The 14,292-nt window shown below is 41.6% G+C and overlaps 1 protein-coding gene across 2 annotated transcripts in view; it reads left to right on the top strand.

Annotated features, from left to right (window-relative positions):
- The window catches only part of tle5 (TLE family member 5, transcriptional modulator), a 42,863-nt gene that overhangs the window by 7,499 nt on the left and 21,072 nt on the right, over window positions 1–14,292 (top strand). The gene's annotated exons all lie outside the window — the stretch shown is intronic.

The raw sequence follows: 14,292 nt of genomic DNA, 5'->3' as shown, positions 1-14,292 counted from the left end.
CTACCATTTCCAAAATGTAATTAGTTGTTTACAAAGCAAGCATGATGAAGTGAGTTTGTCGGCCAGTGAGGATTCTTACGGTGTAGACACACATAACCGACGGCCAACCGTTGACAGAAAACCCTGTCGATATGATCAGTCGCGTCCCCGAGGTCCAAAAAACTGCCTCGGGACACATCAAAAAGACGAGAGGAGACGAGACGTAATACACACTCCATAACAGCAGGCGGCGCTAATCTGTAATGTCGCCCAAGAAATGAAAACCGGCAGCTGATTGGACGAACGCCTCACATGGGGTTTGTTTTCTCCGGATATTCAGACCTGAACTGTCATGGCGGCCGTTCACCATACAATCTCATATTGTACTAAAATAGCTCACTGAAACGTGATTCTGAAAACATTTTAAGTGAGAAATAGGCCGTGCAGTTGCTGAATCTGTCTTCATTTCAGCTCAACAAAGGTCAGTTTAAAAGATTTTCATCAGATTTTGAGAGACTGTAGTCACCTCATTCCGCTCGTCATTTCCGGGTGAGTCCCGACTGCCCTGCCGCCGACCGAACGTGTCAGGTCGGCCAAAATGAACGTCGACAGACGGACGACGACACGGGACACACCGAACCGATTTGAGTCACTGACCTCGCCAGACTGTCCCACGGCCGATAATCGGCCTGATGTGTCCCGGCCCTTAGATTTAGATCATACTGACTCTGAGATGCTTCATATGACATCAGCATTATCAAATACATTCTCTTTAAAGAGCATTTTTGAAAAGGTGTGTGTTTGGTGCCACATATTACACAATTATACAGCCTCAAGCGTGTTCATTAGTGTGAATACAGCTAAAGCAGCGCACACACACACACACACACACACACACACCCACACCCACACCCTTTCTGTACCATCCTTTTGGAGTTTATAGCATACACTAGAGGAGCATCTGGCTTGATGGAAATACTGAATCAAGGTGACAGAAAACATGTCACCACTCTATGAATGATGCAGTCCCTGCTGTGCCAATCAGTTACACAGCTTTCACCTTGTGCTAATTTATTGGGTTGGACAGAAGTAACTGAAGAAGAATCTGTATGGACTCTTTAAAAATCTGCTCAGTAAATTGAATTTACAGAATAAAAGACCACATAAACAAGCCGTGGCATATTACATTACATTAGTCATGAGATTAAACATTCAGGGCTACCCCCTAAACATTGATGAAAACAAGATTAAGTTGTATCTGTACCTCTTTGTCTACTTGGGCTGCTTTGCCTTACATAAAGTACCGCAGCCAATTCACCAGAACGTGAATATGAATAAAAAACATGTCAACTGAGTTGTACCATGTTTTTGGTTTTGCTCAAGTCCGTGGGAGCTACCGATGTCTGTTTCTGAGGCATTTCTGGACGTCTGAGTGTGTGCAGATTTGTGTGTGTTTTGTGCGTCTGTGCATGACTGAAGGCTGTTGTGCGTGAAGAGAAAAAAGTAGAATGGTTATGAGTTTATGCTTGTGTGTGTTTACGTGCACGTTCACACACGTAGTTGAGAGCTCATTGGGTAGTGTGTGGTTTTTGTTTGTTTTTTGTGTGGGAGTGAAGATGGTGGGGTGGATGGGGGTGGAGTGTAGTGGTTGCATCAGTATTCAGCAGTGGCTCCCTACGAGGAGTGTGTGGGAGGTGGGAAGGAGGGAGGGAGGTGGTTGTGGGTGGGGCAGCACTTCCTCGGAGCAGAACGGTGCAATGGGCTGGAACAAAGCGGCTCGACGGGGCTGCTGGATTGGCCCTCCCTGGCCAGGGCCCCTAGACCTGCCAAAACGCAAGGCACTGCACCAGTTTAGACAAGGGAATTAGCTGCTCTGTTTGTGTGCCTAAAGGCTCTGACACACCGACCCGATGGCCGACTGTCGGCAGAAAAGGCAGTCGGACTGATCAGTCGGCTCCCGTCTCTCAAAAAAAGTGCCACGGAACACACCGGAGCAACGCCGACTTGAGCGTACGTTCTGCGCTTGCGCGAGACGTAATACGTGTTATATAACAGCAGGTGCCGCTAATCTGTATTGTCGCCCCAAAAATGAAAACCGGAAATAACGGAACATCTCTCTAGACCTAGTAAACACAGAGCACGCTGTCATCAGTCATTGTTTTCATCAGAGAGTGTTGATAGTTGTCGAGAAGGATCGTTGTTGTCACTCGCTGAACGGAAGAAAATACGATGGCTAGTAATAAAAAGATACTGGTGTTGTCAGCTTTCGGGCTTCTTCTTGTGGAAGAAGCACTGATTCGCTAGTCAGGGGCTAGCACTCCACCAATCAGATTGGTCATTGAGTCCGACTGCCCACTGGCCGATTCAACAAGTCAAATCGGCCAAAATGGACGCCGACGGCACAGAACACACCGAACAGACTCGAGTCACCAAGCTCGCCGGACTGTCCGACCGCTGATAATGGGGTTGGTGTGTCAGAGCCTTAGGAGCAGTAAGGCCCAGACTGGAACAATATGCCACCTCATGTCCACCAAGATCCTTCAGACACCACGAGGATTCACAGCAAGGCAATAAAACCTCCCTCGTTCAGGAGGGGGGAGATGGTGAGGACAGACTGCTGGTTTGTCCTACGAGACAGGACTGGTTTCTATCGTGTGGTATTCAGAATACATGTTGGCAGGTGTTGTCACCACCCTGCTGTGAGGGGAGGTCGGCGCCCCGCTAGTCCTGAGTGCAACCAGTCCCATCCTTTTTAAACATGCTTGACGGGACACTCTGTCAACTGTGCCACTCAGGCTAATGAAATGTTCTTATCGTAGTAAGCGGGTATACAGACTGAAAATAGAACGGTGTTTAAAAAAAAAACACTCCGGGCTGCAGTGGTGTGGGCGTGTAGCGTGTTGCTACAGGTAGCCTACCAGTGAGAACACAAAATTGATCCAGGAAATCCATATTTAGTAATATATTGATTTAGTTTGAAGGATTATCAGCCACTCAAACAATGCACAGCGCTATACGGTATTCCAAGACATTTCACAACAGGAACGTTACCATCAATCACTTTGTAGAGAGCAAGCAATTGATAGGGTAATGGCGGAATTACACTTTTCATGGTACAAAGTGTTCTACCAGAAACGTGTACCTGCATTTATTTGGCCAATGCAGTGGGTTGCTGGATGAAATTACATTGCGTTGTTGCAAAAGTTTTTTCTTTTTATAGTTGTCAGCTACATTTGTAGGAGGGGTGAAAAGCCAGCTGTCATAGAGAGGGGCGAGACCTGTTAATCGTTCAAATATGCGCTTAACTGCACACCCTTTGGGGCTTTCTATTTCGCCCAACTTCCAATGTATGAAAGGTGTAGGGGGAGGGGGCTTCAGACGCTGTTCAACCATCTGACAAGCACTTTTTTTGAAGCACACTAAAGCCTTAACACACAGTGAGCATACCGTCAATGCACTGGTGTCATTGAAATGAATGAGCAGCCTGTCTTTTTTCTTTTTACACTGTTCTGTGCGTGTGTGAACGCGTGAAACCTGCTAACATGTCATTATAATGTAGCATAATATATATGCAAAGATAAGCTTGGGACTCATACTCAAAATGAAACTGCTTGGATTGGAGTTGAGGGAAAAACTTTTAACATGCGCACACACCAGAACTTTAATGCTAGCGCCTCAGTTGAGCAGATGAAACCAAAGTTCCCTGTTGTCAGCCACATGCCGGCACTCAAGCTTTCTACTTTCATTGTCCACTTAATTGTCGCAAACTTTGGGACTAATCTTCCTTTCCTTCCTCCATGTCTTCCCTCCTTCGCTGGCTGTTGTAAGTAATAACCTTGGTTTTTACAAGCAGGCATCAATCATCTGCACAACCGTACTGGGTGTAATCTTAAACACCCCCCCTTCTGCGAGGCTGGCTTTAATCTCAGACATGGTCTCCAAACCCACAGCCCCGTCGGCCTTACCACTTTCCCCACTCTTGACAAATTGCCCATTTCCTTTGGCTTTGCAATCTCTGCACTATTTTTCCGTGTGTGTCCGTGTCGTGCCTGCCCCCACCTTGTTTCGTGTGTGTGTGTGTGTGTGTATATAAAGTCAAACACATTTTTATGCATCTCTTTCCAGGGCTCTGTGCCTTAAGTGTCATGTTTGTGTGTGTTTTGTACTGTGCGCTTGGCTGGCCTTGCACAGGGGGTCAAGACAGTTCTGCAGAGTGGGGAGGGAGGCCGAGCCATGCCGAGCCTATGTTTGCAAGGGCACTTCACTCGAAGTGATAAAAGTAGAATAATCCCCTTTTAAAGCAACTTAACGAGTGTGTGTGTGTGTGTGTGTGTGTGTGTGTGTGTGTGTGTGTGTGTGTGTGTGTGTGTGTGTGTGTGTGTGTGTGTGTGTGTGTGTGTGTGTGTGTGTCTCTGTCTCTGTCTCTGTCTCTGTCTCTGTCTCTGCAGAAATGGGGGTAAGCCTTGGCTTGGTTCGTGAGAGATAATAATCAAAATCAAATTCCTGACCCAAACAGGATTAGGCTCTCCCCGCGGTCTAAAGCCCCTGTCCAGAGCGGCTGAAGACACAATCCTATTCCTCAGCCTCCTCACTAAACACACACACACGCACTGAGCAGCTAACATAGCAAGGCGCACTTGGCCCAGACAGAGTTGGCCGGGGAGAGCTTGGATGTGGGCCAGTTAGCCCTGTCCCTCTCTCAGATCACTGGGCACATATGCTTTATTTCAAACACTAATCTGGGATATTTAGATGGAATTGTTTGGTTGGAGCTATTCTTAGATGGAGGATGTGATCTTGTTTGGTGCTGGTGTATTAGCAAAAGGCTTAAGTCCTAAACGTCTGGCTTGGTGAATCATGTCATGATGGATTTTTGCTGAGAGGCTTGCCCACATGTTAAACACATACCCCACGTGTTGTATTCACCAATACACAGAGCCAGCCATAATGATCCCCTTCAGTAGGGTAAAGGAAATGGGCCCAGAAAATGGGAATATCTTTGGTTAGATTGCAATAATGCATTACATCTAAACACCACTTTCTGTACTTTTTTTTTTTTTTTTTCTAAACCAAACAAATACTGCACTCACATCTAGGCTTTAATTTACCCTGTAATTTCTAATCTCGCCACCAAACTCAAAAAAGCTAATGATTATTTTGCTTTCAACAGAACGGCTTTCCCATCTTCTCAGTCATTGCATTATCTTTTGAATAATAATGTGTCTGTGTCTGAGATGGACAGAGGAGGTGGATGGCTCAAATGGCATCCATTGGACTGTTGCTATGGAGCAAACAGACAGCCTGTCGTTGTGAAATAGGCCAACTGTTCGTCAGTGTGGATCTTCTGCATTCATTTAAAAGTGGGAGTGAGATAACATCCAGTCATTAGTGAGTGATTACAATGCCAAGGCCTCATCCCTGCCCCCCAACACACACACACACTCCAACTGATATGTAACCAGTTAGGCAGTGCTCCAGGAAATGCAATCCCCACTCTGCTACTACCCTCAGGCAGGATTTATACTGAGGAGGATGTTTTGCAATGCATCCTGCTGTTATTGTCTGTCTGTGTGTATTGTAATTGTGCGCTTGTGTGTCCAAATACTCTCCATATGTACTGTATTCATGGTTTGTTGGTGTGTCTAATCACTGGTGGTTTGTGTGTGTGAACCCCCCCCCCCCCTGTAATCTCCATCCCTTCTCATCGCCTTTGTCGACTGATCTATGGAGCAGAAACAGCCTTAGCCTGATTCTTATTTAAAATAGACATTATGTTTCACAGTAGATTTCACATGGATTGGACCAGATAATGAGTCCAGGAAGGTGTGTGGTGGTGGTGGTGGGGGGTGACGATGAGTGGGCTTAGGGTTGGTGGGTGGGGGATGGGGGTGGGGCAGCAATTTCCTGAAACGATGAATCCCATTTATTCGCTGAAGACTGTCTCAATTGCCTCACCAGCGCACAAAGCTTTTTAATGCTTTAATTACGTCTCAAAGGAGCAGGGCAGAATCAAATTAGAGATTGTCCTACATGTAGGTGGTGTGTGTGTATGTGTGTGCGCTATGCAAATTTGGATGTGAGGGAGAGTGTGTGTGGGCTGTTGTATCCTTGCGTATGATTCATGGCAGTGAATATTTGTTCCTCTGGCAGACTAGCATCATACATAGAGGCTTATCACACCCCACACACAGATGCACACAAACGCACACCTATTCATTGTTAAGGCTCTCTGTTGTGCTCTAACACACATACATCTTTCTCTGTCACATTCACACTGTCTAGGCTATTCCTCTGTATCAAACAAAAGAGTATGTGTGTGTGTGTGTGTATGTATATGTATGTGTGTGTGTGTGTGTATATATATATATATATATATATATGTATGTATATATATGTATATATATGTATATATGTATATATATGTATATATATGTATATATATATATATATATATATATGTATATATATATATATGTATATATATATATATATATATATATATATATATATATATATATATATATATATATATATATATATATATATATATATATATATATATATATATATATATATATATATATATATATATATATATATATATATATATATATATATATGTATATATATATGTGTATATATATGTGTGTATATATATATATATATATATATATATATGTGTGTGTATATATATGTATATATATGTGTATATGTATATATGTATATATACAGTGGGGGAAATAAGTATTTGACCCCTTGCTGATTTGGCAGGTTTGCCCACTTACAAAGAATGCAAAAATCTACAATTTTAATCATATGTACATTCTAACAGTGAAAGACAGAATCCCAAAGAAAATTCCAGAAAATCACATCATATGAATTTATTAAAATTGATAACCATCTGATGAGGAAAAACAAGTATTTGACCCCCTGGACAAACAGCAAGTATTCTGGCTCCTACAAGCCAGTTAGTCTTTCTTTAAGACACAGCCCCAATCCAAAACAATTATCTACATCAAATACACCTGCCTCACCTCGTTACCTGTATAAAAGACACCTGTCAACACCCAAACAACCAGCATCCAACATCACTACCATGGGCAAGACCAAAGAGCTTTCTACGGACATCAGGGACAAGATTGTTGATCTGCACAAGGCTGGGATGGGCTACAAGAGAATCGGAAAGCAACTTGGAGAGAAAAGATCAACTGTCGGTGCAGTTATCAGGAAATGGAAGAAGCACCACACCACCGCCAACCTCCCTCGGTCTGGGCCTCCACACAAGATCTTGCCTCGTGGGGTGTCCCTGATCATGCGAACGGTGAGGAATCATCCCAAAACCACAAGGGGGGGAACTGATGAATCAACTGAAGGCAGCTGGGACCACAGTTACAAAAAAGAAACGGTTGGTAACACACTCGCCGCCATGGATTGAAATCCTGCAGCGCACGCAAGGTCCCCCTGCTCAAGAAGAAACATGTACAGGCCCGCATGAAGTTCGCCATTCACCACCTGGACGACTCATAAGATGCCTGGAAGAAGATGATGTGGTCAGATGAGACCAAAATAGAACTTTTTGGCCTCAACTCAACTCGTTGTGTTTGGAGGGCAAAGAACACCGAGTACAACCCAAAGAACACCATCCCCACCGTCAAGCATGGTGGTGGCAACATCATGCTTTGGGGGTGCTTTTCAGCCAAGGGGACGGGACAACTCCATCGTATTGAGGGGAAGATGGACGGGGCCATGTATCGTGGAATTCTAGACCGACATCTCCTTCCCTCAGTGAGAGAGCTGAAGATGGGTCGAGGATGGGTGTTTCAGCACGACAACGACCCTAAGCACACCGCCAAAGCAACAAAAGAGTGGCTGAAGAAGAAGCACATCAAGGTTCTGGAGTGGCCTAGCCAGTCTCCAGACCTGAATCCGATTGAAAATCTTTGGAGGGAGCTTAAAATTGAGTTGCCAGGCGACAACCTCAGAACCTGAATGATTTGGAGGCTGTCTGCAGGGAGGAGGGCCAACATCCCTGCCGAAATGTGCACAAACCTTGTCACCAACTATAAAAACCGTTTGACATCTGTGCTGGCCAATAATGGCTTTTCTACAAAATATTAACATGCTGTTTGTCCAGGGGGTCAAATACTTGTTTTTCCTCATCAGATGGTTATCAATTTTAATAAATTCATATGATGTGATTTTCTGGAATTTTCTTTGGGATTCTGTCTTTCACTGTTAGAATGTACATATGATTAAAATTGTAGATTTTTTGCATTCTTTGTAAGTGGGCAAACCTGCAAAATCAGCAAGGGGTCAAATACTTATTTCCCCACTGTATATATGTGTGTATATATATATATATATATATATATATATATATATATATATATATATATATATATATATGTATATATGTATATATATATATATATATATATATATATATATATATATATATATATATATATATATATATATATATATATATATATATATATATATATATATATATATATATATATATATATATATATATATATATATATATATATATATATATATATATATATATATATATATATATATATATATATATATATATATATATATATATATATATATATATATATATATATATATATATATATATATATATATATATATATATATATATATATATATATATATATATATATATATATATATATATATATATATATATATATATATATATATATATATATATATATATATATATATATATATATATATATATATATATATATATATGTATATATATATATATATATATATGTATATATATATATATATATATATATATATATATATATATATATATATATATATATATATATATATATATATATATATATATATATATATATATATATATATATATATATATATATATATATATACACACACACACACTCGTTAGCCTAGCCTCTTTCTTGCACACAGCGTGTAGGCACCTTTTTTTTTGTCACAGCAGATGGCATGTGTCACAATATTACGGCAGTATTTCATTAACATTATGGGCATCCATCTGTCGTGGGCTCTCAGGCCCCCATAGAGCACCTTGTTTTGGTCACTGACAGAGAGAGGGATAATAAACATTGTTAGCTGTGTATATTGCATGGAGCCAGGACAAGCCTGCAAAGTCTGGTTGTGAAGTTGTAAATGTATCAGGGTGGGACTGGGAGAATTGTCATTCAAACTTGTGCACTTTGCAAGATGTTTTATCCACGATTTAGGCTGCTTAGTGATGACCTTGATTAGAACGGTACGGTTTACTTAGTAACATATTTATATCATTAGCAGAACAAAAACAAATTCATATAACTGTTGTAATACTACAGCTCAGTTGTGTGTGTTTTCTCCTAGGTTTAGCAGTTCTGTGTTTGAGTTTGAGTATTTTAATAACAAAACTATTGCCTTAAATCGCCCGGTTCCTTCCCGTCCTCTTAGCAGGGTCATGAGCTACCATGTACATTAACATCCCCTCCAGCCATGCTTTCAAATTATTGCCAGCTAGGCTTGTGCCGGTGTAAAAAATTTCAAACTGGTTTGATATTGGCCAAAAGCCAAATACTGGACTGAACCGGTATACCAGATTTTACCACTAGGTGTCACACTTGTCTCAGCCGCTCCCGAGTGAGACAGGTGAGAGAGCCCGTAATAAGAGTGTAGACTCCAGACCACATGGTGGCGGTAATGCACCTCTAAGCCATGACTTTTTACCTGCAGTAAGGTTACAACCGAGACGGTTTAGTATCTTTGGTTATAATAACGTTTTGGTAAGTCGGTGTTTACTCTTTGCTTTGTCTTTTTCAGCTCACTTCTTTCGTCGGCTTGAAATCCGAAAGGTCCATCTCGGCTGTGCAGTTTTAGTTTTCTTTCAGACTAACTGTCTCATATCATCTTGTCACTCAGTAAAAACCATGAACTTTCTAGTAACGTTAAACAAACGCTGTGCACCGTTCCCCCTCTCACTCATACTCCCACCGCTACTGAAATGTAATTTCCTTTACAGCCGCTCGGCTCGCTGTCAGACACTAGCGGCTCCATTAGATTGTTTATATATAAACATTATGTTAATCACGTTGTCACATTGCCCATCACCAGTGTTCGGCAACGTATCGGAAAGTTTAGTTAACAGTTATTTATTATTACGCAATAATGTGCCTCTGCAAAATAGCCTGGCGAAGAAACTTGTTTTTGTGGAACGTGTGTACGTTCAAAAGTTGTTTTAGTCGTACAACAGAAAACTCAGATTGGACAGACAGTCTAGCTAGCTGTCTGGATTCCCCCTGCAGAGATCTGAGGAGCAGTTAACCATAGTCCTCATAAATCCACCGGAACAAAGAAAACGGAAGGTGAGAAACATCTGGCTGAAAATGAGGGACATCCTGTGGATCTTCCAGCATCACCGGGGCAATCCCCTAAATGAATTGTCGTCGATATAGACTGCCAGTTATTCAACAGCTTCAACAACTCTATTGCCAGCCATAAGCCTAATACGGCCACATTTTAGGTGGGATCAGTAAGTACATCCTTTTGGCTGTAGAGTTCTGAACCATGTTAGAAATGTCAGAAACATTTCAAGCAGAAGGTGAAGTGTTACAGTTATCTTGTTGCCCCAAGCAACCAGATTGCCAACTACTTTCTGTAGTCTGGTAGTAACCATTACACCCACATTAAAACATGCCCTGTTATCATTTCATTATATAACATGTTTGACCATATACACACAGGTCTATCATCACTCCACTTTACCTAATTAAAAACAAAAGCACACTGCCCGGTAGCCAGTTCTAAAAAGTTCTAAAAGTTATCGTGGGCCCGGTTTAATATTGTGGTTTCTAGAACTCCTCCCCAGGATATAAAGGTCTGTTCCCAACTATAATGATGACGCCTATAAAGACCATAACAAACTATGACAAAGAGTTGTTGTTCAGGAGTTCACACTGTCACGACCTCAGTGATAAAATCCCCAGAAAACAAAGCCATCACAGCAAATTTCCGACTGAAATTTGATAAAAGAATTTCAAAAATCTTGCTCTCTTTTTCTTGCTTTTTTTTCTGTCTGTCTTCTCTGTCTCCCCCTGTATTCCCTGTGGAACAGGATGCCCTACCTGGGGCTGTTGACTAAGAGAAACTTCGGTATTTTAAATGCTTGCATACTGTGCTACACAGGGAGGAAATTGGATCTAGGGCAACAACTCTTGCCTCAGGCACAGGGTAACCTGTAGGCAGGCAGGCAGGCAGGCAGGCAGGCAGGCAGGCAGACACACACACACACACACACACACACACACACACACACACACAGTGTTAACCATTGCAGTGTGAGTTACATGGCTGCCTGTAGCTAAGTGTCTTGTGTTGACACAGGCTCTGTGTGGCTCAGACCCATATAGCCAAGCTGTTGTTTGCTGAGTTTGGTCCATGCCATACTGGCCGGAGAGATAATGGAAAAGGTTATTCTGCTTTACAGTTGAGGCCTCGGTCTCTGAGCAGCGGCTTGGTTTGTGTGGATTGGGAGTTTCTGTGTGTGGCGGCAGCATGATAATGTCAGCACTTCTCATGACATTTGAAAGTGTAATGGCTGAGGTCACTGTGCTCGTCCCTGTTTTGCGGGACTGTTTTTCTTTTCTTTTCTTTTTTGTCTTGTCTGTCTCTTCCAGCCTAAATGCTTCTTTTAACATAATCTTACATATTTGATTTAATGTGCCAAGCAATATAATACCGTGAGTATATACAGTATGTTTATGCCGGGAGGCTTTAGTAAGAATTCATCCCTAACTCTTAACCATGTTATAGCTAGCACTGCCTACTGAGCCACAAAGCAAAGAATAATTCAGGCTTTGAAGCGAAGCAGCCCATTTGTAGTTATAAATGAAGCTGAGCGACATGCCGTTGGGAGCAGGGTACAAAGCGTCAGGTCATTCCTAACAGCGGTGGGCTAGCTTCCCGTAAGTGCTGCAATCAGATTTCTGATGGTTTTTTATGTCGCCTCAATCGTAGTGGGAAAATGTCGATTTTTTTTTTAATTTTTTTTTCTTCTTTTTTTTTCTTTCCCCACCTGACCCATTATACAGCCTGCTGAGAAATAATGAGATTCTGTCCCTATTTGGGTTTGATGCTTGCTGTGCTCTAACACACAACCAGGCCATCCACCCGCTGCCTGGGGAATCTAGTGTGGATAGAATACAATAAGGGCTAATAGCAACATCCAGGCTAGGCGAAAGCACGATGATGTAGCTTCCTGTGTGAGGCCTAAACAAACGTTTTGACATGACATGGATGTCATTCGGTGCACAGTTTTATCCAATATGCCTTTTCAGTGAACATTCATAGTCTGGCAGGCCAAATTATGAAATGAATCTAGGTTAGTACTAGGTCACCAGGACCACATTAGACATCATGGCAATCATTACCAAAATAATCCGGTAATGATTATTTTCATTATTAATGAATGTCCGATTTGTTTTCTTGATTAATCAACAGTCCATACAATATCAGGAAATTGTGAAAAGTGCTCACCATAATTTTCCAGAGACCAAGGTAACCTCTTCAGATGTGTTGTTTTGTCCAGCCAACCGTCCAAAACACAAATACTTTCAGTTTACTACAATATAAAATCAATAACCACAGCAAATTGCAAGAGGCTGGAACCAGCAAATGTTTGGAAATTGACAAACTATATAAAAATTCTAGCCTTCTTACTTTTTATTGGCTTATGGATGACCCGACTAATCGTTTAATCTCTATATCAACACACTTTGTATTTTTACTTTTTTTTTCTTCAGTCTTGCAATTTTATTTTTAGCCTGCTCAGTTTGGCTTGGTTGTGTGAGGTATCCCCATTTCGGCAACACACCAGGTGCTGCTTTTGTTGTAGTCGTCCTTGTTGTGATGTTATGACACATCTGCTTGTCTAATTACTATTAGTAACTTGCATTATGTGGTAAGGTACCTCAGCTTGTCAACTTGTCAGGTAGCAATATATGCTTTTTGTTTGTAATTGCCGTGGGTAATAACTCTTAGGGCCCTATCTTGCACCCAGTGCAGCGCAGCGCAAAGCCCGACGCAAGTGTCTTTGCTAGATTAAGACCGACACCGTTGTCAATTTCCCGTCCAGCGCCCACGTCGTTTAAATGGGAAATGCACCTGCACCCATCTGTGTGCCCGTGGGCGTTCTGGTCTTACAGGGAGGTGTGTTCAGGTGCATTTTTGGCGTATTGCTATCTGGAGGCAGCGGAAAGTGATTGTGCCATTGACCAACAGAAACCTGTTCTAAAGTCAATAACACAGCATTTCATTGTTATTTTAACAGCGCATTAGTAACATGCGCCTAGGCTCGTGCACAGTGCGCACACACTATGCTTGTTACACGCAGCAGCAGCACACAAACATGCAAAAGATTCAAAATAAAAATATTACAATGTGAAATAGTATTCTATGATTTGCTCGCGCGCTTTCACTTTAGGCACGAGCAGATCAGTTTCTTCTCCCGAAAAAGTCTTCTGCTTAGCAAATCTGCCATCATAACAGAAAGCGCCAAGGTACAAATGCGCCTGGCTTTTAAAGGGAATGGGAGATGACACTCTGATTGGTTTATTGCATGTTACACCCAAAACACCTATGAATAATTAACACTAAGTACAACTCTTTTGAACCATGCGCCTGGCGCACGGACCCTTTTTTCCCGCGTTTTAAACTAGCAAAAGTGGATTTGGACACGCCCTAAACGCACCTGCGCCAGGCACTTCACACCGTGCGCTTAGATCGTTAAAATAGGGCCCTTAAGGCTGCTTCTGCACTGTACTGTAAAGACAGAGCCAGACCAAGGACAGAAAGAGTCTGGATTATGTCTATGAAGGTTAAATAGGGGTGCGTCGACATCCATTTATGGCTAATTGTTAGGGGTGCACGATTCAGAAAATGTCACAATTCGATATCGATTTAAAAAAAAAAAAAAAAAAAAAAATTCACAGTATGTAAATGCACTTTTCCCATGTGATTGCAGTAGACATACAATTTAAAAAAAAATAAAATAAAATAAAAACACCCCTACTAATTGCGTCTCTGTGTGGGTTAGGCTCGTGTGCAGGTGCATATTTCACAGAGATTGAGATATGTAACCGAACCGTGTATACACAGGGGTTTAAAAATGTGGTAGAAACAATGGGTATGAATGACGTGTTTTATGCTTTTGGCCCCTTGTGTGTGGAAACATACTTGGCAACCAATTTCTTAGTAGTGTCGTACCCGTTGGACTGCATCAAA

Source organism: Perca flavescens, chromosome 9 (genome assembly GCF_004354835.1).
Source record: "Perca flavescens isolate YP-PL-M2 chromosome 9, PFLA_1.0, whole genome shotgun sequence".
NCBI lineage: Eukaryota > Metazoa > Chordata > Actinopteri > Perciformes > Percidae > Perca > Perca flavescens.
Note: the sequence above shows the minus strand (reverse complement) of the source record. Positions and strands in the feature narration are given on the sequence as shown.